This window comes from Pristiophorus japonicus, unplaced genomic scaffold (genome assembly GCF_044704955.1).
Source record: "Pristiophorus japonicus isolate sPriJap1 unplaced genomic scaffold, sPriJap1.hap1 HAP1_SCAFFOLD_334, whole genome shotgun sequence".
Classification (NCBI taxonomy): Eukaryota; Metazoa; Chordata; class Chondrichthyes; family Pristiophoridae; genus Pristiophorus; species Pristiophorus japonicus.
Genome location: NW_027253150.1, coordinates 38,688 through 47,806, shown reverse-complemented (window position 1 = coordinate 47,806; position 9,119 = coordinate 38,688).

Here is a 9,119-nt window from a genome sequence, read left to right as displayed (position 1 = left end):
TGGATCCAATTTGCCACTTAGCCCTGGATCCCTTGGGCTTTTACTTTTGTGACCAGTCTGCCATGTGGGACTTTATCTAAAGCATTGCTGAAATCCATATACACTACATCATACACACTACCCTCATCGACCCTCACGGTTACCTCCTCTCAAAATTCAATCAAGTTAGTCAGACACGATCTTCTCTTAACAAATCCATGCTGACTGTCTTTAATTAATCCATGTCTTTCCAAATGAAGATTTATCCTGTCCCTCCGGATTTGTTTCCAGTAATTTTCCCACCACTGAGGTTCCGGAGTGATGTCAGGAAGCACTTCCTCACACAAATGGTGAGAATCTGTTTCTCTTGGCTCGAGAGTCGAGAACTAAGGGTTATTGTCTCAGGATACAGGCTCAGCCATTTAGGACTGAGCTGATGAGAAATTCTGCACTCAGAGGGTCGTGAATCTTTAGAATTCTCTACCCCAGAGGACTGTGGATGCTGAGTCATTGAGTATATTCAGAGCTGAGATAGAAAGCTGTTTGGACACTAAAGGAATCGAGGGATATGGGGATAGTGCGGGAAAGTGGAGCTGAAGTACAAGATCATCCTGGATCTTATTGAATGGTGCAGCAGGCTCGAGGGGCCGTATGGCCTACTCCTGTTCCTAGTTGTTATGTATGTTCTTGTGTTCATTCACGACTGGATGTGGGAGGACTGCAGAGCTTTGATCTGATTCATTGATTGTGGGATTGCTTGGCCCTGTTTATACCATGCTGCTCTCGCTGCTTAGTATACATGTAGTCCTGTGTTGCAGCTTCCCCAGGCTGGTACCTCATTTCTCGCTACGCCTGGTGCTGCTCCTGGCATGCTCTTCTGCACTCCTAATTGAACCAGACTTGATGGTAATGTTAGAGTGAGGGATATGCCGGACCATGAGGTTACAGATTGTGGTGGAATACAATGCTGCTGCTGCTGATGGCCCACAGCACCCTGAGGATGCCCCGTTTTCAGCTGCTAGATCTGTTCTGCATCTATCCCGTTTAGCACGGTGATGGTGCCACACAACACATTTGAGAGTGTGTTCGGTGTGACTTTGTCTCCACAATGACTGTGTGCGGTGGTCACTGCTACCAATGCTGTCATAGACAGAGGCAGCTCCATGTGGGACAGGCTCGATGTACCTGATGGTCTTTACCTGTCCGTCATTGTTCGTATCTGTGACAGGTAGATTGGTGAGGACCAGGTCAAGTAGGTTTTTTCCTCGTGTTGGTTCCCTCACCATCTGCTGCAGGCCCAGTCTGGCAGATATATCCTTCAGGACTCGACCAGCTCAGTCAGTAGTGGTACTACCGAGTCACTCTTGGTGATGGACATTGAAGTTCCCCTCCCAGAGTACATTCTGTGCCCTTGCTACCCTCAGTGCTTCTTCCAAGCTTAAACCAGTGTGAGTAATAGAATAGATTACATTATAATGTGAGATGTTTATACCTATAATTGTGAAACTATAAGAACTAACAGCAGGCAGGGTAGTTTAGGGATAATGAGAAAATTACTGAAGAAAAGTAAGTGCTGGGAACCAGGGAAAGTGTCCGTGTAAATCACAGATTAGAGAAGTTCCAGCTGTCTTTTCCTCACTTCCTGCCCAAACCCAGCAGAGAAGACAAAGAAGAGTCCGGTGCCAGAGGTGGATCAGTGCAGGGTATAAAAGTGAGGGGAGACTGATGTAAGGGGGCAGTGGGGACTGGAGACACCGGAGATCAAGCTCAGGGCGCCCGAGGTTCCATCCAGTGGGCTGACCTGGTGTCAGTTACTGTGGACACGCGGGACCTGCATCTTTACTCTGATTGGTGGATCAGTATAAGATACGGTGGGTGACGGAGAAACTGCTCATCTTATATTTCTTATTAAGGTATTAAAGTTGCTGACACTGGACTCTGGAACTTGCTAATTAATAAGACAAGGGATTAGCTCGACCTTTACATCCCCAAATCTCTCTACCCCTCCACTCCTTTTAAAATGTTACCATTTAATGTACATTTCCTCCATTTTTCTTCCAAAATGTTTTGCATCAGATTTCTCTGCACTAAATTTCATCTGCCATTCATCCAGCCCATTTACAAACCTGTGCATTCAGACTGAGCTCACTTACAGTCCTCTGCACAGAGCCCCACGCTCCCCATTTTTGGCGTCATCTGGAGATTTTGATCATACTGCAGGTCTGATCACCGATATTTAAAATAATTTATTTATTATTATTTATTGTCCCTCTGGCCCCAATCTCGATAGCATGACAAAATAAAATTCAGTTCCCCCAATTTGGACTTTCAATTATTGGAAAAAATTGTCAGGGACAGGATACATCTTCATTCAGAAAGACCGGGATTAATCAGGGACATTTAGTACGGATTTGTTAATGGAAGGTCGTGTCTGACTAACCTGATTTTAGTTTTTGAGGAGGTCACACGGAGGGTCGATGACGGTGTTGTGTTTGACGTTGTGTATATGGATTTTAACAAGGCTTTTGACAAGATCCCACATGGCAGACTGGTCATGAAAGTAATAGCCCATGGGATATAAGGCAAAGTGGCAACTTGGATCCAAAATTGGCTGATGTCAGAAGCAAAGGTTAATGGTCAATGGGTGTTTTTGTGCCTGGAAGGATGTTTCTGGTATACATCAATGATTTAGACTTGAATGTAAAGGGTATGACTACGAAGTTTGCAGATGATACGAAAATTGTCCGTGTGGTTGATAATGAAGAAGAAAGCTGTAGACTGCAGGAAGGTATCAATGGACCTGTCAGGTGGGCAGAGCAGGGGCAAATGGAATTCAATCCGCAGAAGTGTGAGGTAATGTATTTGGTGAGGGCGAACAAGGAAAGGGAATACACAATAGATGGTAGGACACTGAGAAGTGTAGAGGAACAGGGGGACCTTGGAGTGCTTGTCCACTGATCCCTGAAGGTAGCAGGACAGGTCGATAAAGTGGTTAAGAAGGCATACGGGATACTAGACTTTATTAGCCGAGGCATAGAATACAAGAGCTTGAACTGTACAAAACACTAGTTAGGCTACAGCTAGAATACTGTGTGCAATTCTGGTCATCACATTACAGAAAAGAGAGGGTATCGAAGAGATTTACCAGGGTGATGCCGGGACTAGAGAATTTTAGGTATGAGGAAAGATTGGATCGGCTGAGGTTATTTTCTTTGGAACAGAGGAGGCTGAGGGGAAACCTTATTGAGGTTTATAAAATTATGAGGGGCCTAGATGGAGTGGTTAGGAGGGACCTATTCCCCTCAGCAGAGGTGTCAATAACTAGGGGCATAGATTTAAAGTAATTGGTCGAAACGTAGAAATTTACAGTGCAGGAGGCCATTTCGGCCCATCGTGTCCATGCCGACCAATAAAGAGCCGCACGGCCCTCGGTCAGCAGCCCTGAAGGTTACATATAAACCTGTGAGCAATGAACAATGGCGGAAAGGTAAAGAGCACCCGGGCCAACCAATCCGCCTCACACAACTGCGACACACCTTACACTGAAACATTCTACACTGCACCCCAACCGGAGCCATGTGATCTCCTGGGAGAGGCAAAAACCAGATTAAAACCCAGGCCAATTGGGGGAAAAAAATCTGGGAAAATTCCTCTCTGACCCATCCAGGCGATCGAAACGAGTCCAGGAGGTCACCCTGGCCATATTCGATTCGCTGCAGTACTTACCATCGTATCTGCACCAGCCAACAGGAGGTTATCCAGTCTAATCCCAATTACCAGCTCTAGGTCCGTAACCCTGCAGATTACACCACTTCAAGTGCCCATCCAAGCACCTTTTAAATGTGGTGAGCGCTTCTGCATCCACCATCCTTCCAGGCAGTGAGTTCCAGATCCCCACAACCCTCTGCATGAAGAAGCCTCCCCTCAAATCCCCTCTGAGCCTTCCACCAACCACCTTAAAACCATGCCCCCTCATAATTGACCCCTCCACCAAGGGAAATAGACCCTTGCTATCCACTATATCCACGCCTCTCAAAATGTTGTCGCCTCAATGAGGTCTCCTCTCAGCCTCCACTGTTCCAATGAGAGCAAACCCAGCCTATCCAATCTGTTCTCACAGCTCAGATGCTGCATTCCAGGCAGCATCCTTCGTAAATCTCCTCTGCACCCTCTCTCGTGCAATCACATCCTTCCGATAATACAGCAATTAGAACTCCAGCTGTGGCCTAACCAGAGTGTTATACAATTGAAGCATAACCTCCGTGCTCTTGTATTCTGTGCTTCAGCCAATAAAGGCAAGCATTCTGCCTGCCTTCTTAACCACCTGATCCACCTGGCCTGCTACTTTCAGGGATCTGTGGACAAGCACTCCAAGGTCCCTTTGATCATCTACTGCTTAATGTGTATCATCATCATCATCATCATCATAGGCAGTCCCTCGGGTTCGAGGAAGACTTGCTTCCACTCTTAGCCTGAGTTCTTTGGTGGCTGTACAGTCCAATATGAGAACCACAGTTTCTGTCACAGGTGGGACATATAGTGGTTGAGGGAAAGGGTGGGTAGGGAGCCTGGTTTGCTGCACGCTCCTTCCGCTGCCTGTGCTTGATTTCTGCATGCATCGGCGATGATACTCAAGCTCAGCGCCCTCCCGAATGCACTTCCTCCACTGAGGGCGGTCTATGGCCAAGGACTCCCAGGTGTCAGTGGGCATGTCGCACTTTATCAGGGAGGCTTTGAGGGTGTCCTTGTGATTTCCTCTGCCCGCCTTTGGCTCGTTTGCCGTGGACGAGTTCCGAGTGGAGCGCTTGCTTTGGGAGTCTCGTGTCTGGCATGCGAACTGTGTGGCCTGCCCAGCGGAGCTGATCAAGTGTGGTCAGTGCTTCAATGCTGGGGATGTTGGCCTGGACGAGGACGCTAATGTTTGTGCGTCTGTCCTCCCAGCGGATTTGCAGGATCTTGTGGAGACATCGCTGGTGGTAATTCTCCAGCGATTTGAGGTGTCTACTGTACATGGTCCACGTCTCTGAGCCATACAGGAGGGTGGGTATCACTATGGCCCTGTAGACCATGAGCTTGGTGATAGTTTTGAGGGACTGATCTTCAAACATTAATGTGTATACCCTTTCCTTATTAGCCCTCCCAAAGTGCATTACCTCACACTTCTCCGGATTAAATTCCATTTGCCACTGCTCTGCCCACCTGACCAGTAGATTGATATCCTCCTTCAGTCCATGACTTTCCTCTTCATTATCAACCACACAGCCAATTTTAGTGTCATCTATAAATGTCTTAATCTTACTCCCTCGATTCAAATCTAGATCATTGATATATACCACAAAAAGCAAGGGACCCCTGACTGAGCCCTGCAGAACCCCACTGGAAACATCCTTCCAGTCACAAAAACATCCATCAATCATTACCTTTTGCTTCCGACCTCAAAGACAATTTTGGATCCAACTTGCCACTTTGCTCTGGATCCCATGGGCTTTAACCTTCGTGACCGGTCTACCACGTGGGACCTTATCAAAAGCTTTGCTGAAGGCCATATTCACTGCATTGTGTGCACTACCCTCATCGACCCTCTTGGTTGAATTTTTTGAGGAGGTAATCAGGATAGTCAAACACAATCTTCCCTTAACAAATCTGTGCTGACTGTCCCGAATTAGTCCTTGCCTTGCCAAATGTAGATTTATCCTCTCACAGGAATTTTCCAATAATTTTCCACCGCTGAGGTGAGGCTGACAGGCCTGTAATTACTCGGCCTATCCCTTTCTCCCTCCTTTAACAAGGGTACCACATTAGCAGTCCTCTGGCACCATGCCCAAATCCAAATAGGACTGGAAAATGATGGTCAAGGGATCTGCGATTTCCTCTTTTACTTCACTCAACAGCCTGGGATGCATTTCATCTGGGCCTGGGGAATTAGCTACTTCCAAAGCTGCTAAACCCCTTAATACTCCTCTCTCACTGTTTATTTCATCCAGAATTTCACACTCCTCCTCGATAACAGAATCTGCATTGCCCCTTTCCTTTGTGAAAACAGACGCAAAATATTCATTAAGAATCATAACATCTTCTGCCTCCACACAAAGATGGTCTCTAATAGGCCCTCCCCTTTCTTTATTTATCCTCTTGCTCTTAATTTATTTATAGAACATATTTGGGTTTTCCTTAATTTTACTAACCAAGTATTTTTCATGCTCTGTCTTAACATTCCTCATATCCTTTTTAATTTTACCTCTTAACTTTCTATATTCCTCCAAAGATTCTACAGTATTTAGCCGTTGGTGTATGACATAAGCTTCCCGTTTTTTCTTTATCCTCCCCTGTAAGTCCTTAGACATCCAGCGGGTTCTAGAATTGTTATTCCACCCTTTTTCTTTAAAGTCACATGTTTGGCCTGAGCCTTCCAGGCCTCCTCCTTGAATGCCTCCCACTGTTCCGACACTGATTTACCTACAAGTAGCAGTTTCCAGTCCACTGTGGCCAAATCACTCCTCAACTTAGCAAATTTAGCTTTTCCCCAATTTGGAACTTTTATTCGAGGCCTATCCTTGTCCTTATCCACAACTAACTTGAATCTGACTGAATTATGGTCACTGGCACCCAAGTGCTCTCCCACTAATACCCCTTCAACCTGCCCAGCTTCATCTCCCAAAACTAAGTCCAAACCGCCCCCTCTCGTGTTGGACTTGTTACATACTGACTAAAAAAGTTCTCTTGAATGCAGTTTAAGAATTCCGCACCCTCTATACCCTTCACACTAAATTTGTCCCAATCAATATTAGGATAGTTAAAATCCCCTACTATTACTGCCCTATGGTTTTTATACTTCACAGCAATTTGCTGACATATTTGTTCCTCTATCTCCCTCCCACTGTTTGGGGGTCTATAATACACGGCCAGCAGTGTGATCGCCCCTTTTTTATTTTTAAATTCGACCCATATGGCCTCATTTGATGATCACTCTAAAATATCCCTCCTCACCGCTGTAATAGTTTATTTAATCATTACCGTGACACCCTTTTTACCCCCCTCTCTGTCTTGTCTAAAAATCCTGTAACCAGGAATATTGATCTGCCAAACCTATCCTTCTTTCAGCCATGTCTCTGTAATGGCTATAATGTAATCCTCCCAAGTATCTACCTGTGCTCTTAGCTCATCTGCCTGACTCGCTATACTCCTTGCATTAAAGTATATACCATTTAGCACAGGAAGACCTCCTTGATTACTACTTATTAACCCTTGTTTCCTCTGTTTTACAGATTTGCTTTCTAAATTCTTGCTATCCAATTTCTGCTTCACTTCCTTCCCTATTGAATGTGTGTTCAGGTTCCCATCCCCCTGCCAAACTAGTTTAAACTCTCCCCAACAGCACTAGCAAAGCTTCCCGCGAGGATATTGGTCCCGGCACTGTTGAGGTGCAACCCGTCCGGTTTGTACAGGTCCCATCTCCCCAAGAAATGGTCCCAATCCCTCAGGAATTTAAAACCCTCCTTCCTACACCAACTCTCCAGCCATGCGTTCATTCTCTCTGTCCTTCTATTCTTGTGCTCATTAGCACGTGGCACTGGTAGTAATCCGGAGATTACTACCTTTGAGGTCCTACTCTTTAATTTTCTTCCTAGCTCCCTAAATTCTGCCTGTAGGACCTCATCCCTGTTTCTACCCATGGTGCTGGTCTTGATATGGACCATGACCTCTAGCTGTTTACCCTCTTTCCCTCCCCCAGAATTCCCTGCGTCTGCTCTGTCACATCCCTGACCCTGGCACCACGGAGGCACCATACCATTCTGGAGTCACGTCTGCGGCCGCAGAAACGCCTCTCTGCTCCCCTAACTATAGAATCCCCAATCACTACAGCTCTTTTATTCTTCATCCTTTTCCCCTGTGCAGCTGAGCCACCCGTGGTGCCTTGGAATTGGCTCGAGCTGCACTCCCCAGAGGCACCATCGCCCTCACGGATGCTCAGAAGTGAATATCGGTTTGAAAGTGAGATGGACTCACGGGGGGATTCCTGCACTACCTGCCTAGCGTTCTTACTCTGTCTGGTGGTCACCCACTTCCCCTCTGCCTGCACGCTTTTAATCTGTGGGGTGACCACCTCCTGAAAGGTGCTATCCACGGAGCTCTCAGCCTCGCGGATGCACCGTATTGACTCCAGCCGCCGCTCAAGCTCCGAAACATGGAGCTCGAGTAGTTGAAGCTGGAGACTCCTCCTGCACAGTCACCGACACCAATCCCCTCCTGTCTGATATAAACCCACCCCACAGTCACTGACACCAATCCCCTCCTGTCTGATATAAACCCACCCCACAGTCACTGACACCAATCCCCTCCTGTCTGATATAAACCCACCCCACAGTCACTGACACCAATCCCCTCCTGTCAGATATAAACCCACCCCACAGTCACTGACACCAATCTCCTCCTGTCTGATATAAACCCACCCCACAGGCACTGACACCAATCCCCTCCTGTCAGATATAAACCCACCCCACAGTCACTGGCACCAATCCCCTCCTGTCTGATATAAAGCCACCCCACAGTCACTGACACCAATCTCCTCCTGTCTGATATAAACCCACCCCACAGTCACTGACACCAATCCCCTCCTGTCTGATATAAACCAACCATCATCATAGGCAGTCCCTTGGAGTCGAGGATGACTTGCTTCCACATTACAAATGAGGTCTCAGATGTCTGTTGAGTCCAATGCGGGAGCTACAGTCTCTGTCGCAGGTTGGACAGATGGTGGTTGAAAGTACGTTGGTTGAAGTGCCGGTTTATTGAAGTGCTTGGGTTGTCGTGCGCTCCTTCCGCCGTAAGCGCTTGGTCTCCGCTTGCTCCAGGTGGAGAGACTCGAAGTGTTCGACGCCCTCACGGATTATTCTCTTCCACTCTGAGCGATCTTGTGCCAGTGATTCCCAGGTGTCGGTGGGGATGTTGAACTTCAAGGAGGCCTTGAGGGTGTCCTTGAAGCGTTTCCTCTGCCCCCGGGGCTCGCTTGCCATGTTGAAGCTCCAAGTAGAGTGCTTGCTTTGGGAGTCTCGTATCGGGCATGTGGACGATGTGTCCCATCCATCGTAGCTGATCGAGCGAGGTCAATGCTTCAATGCTGAGGATGTTGGTCTGTGCGA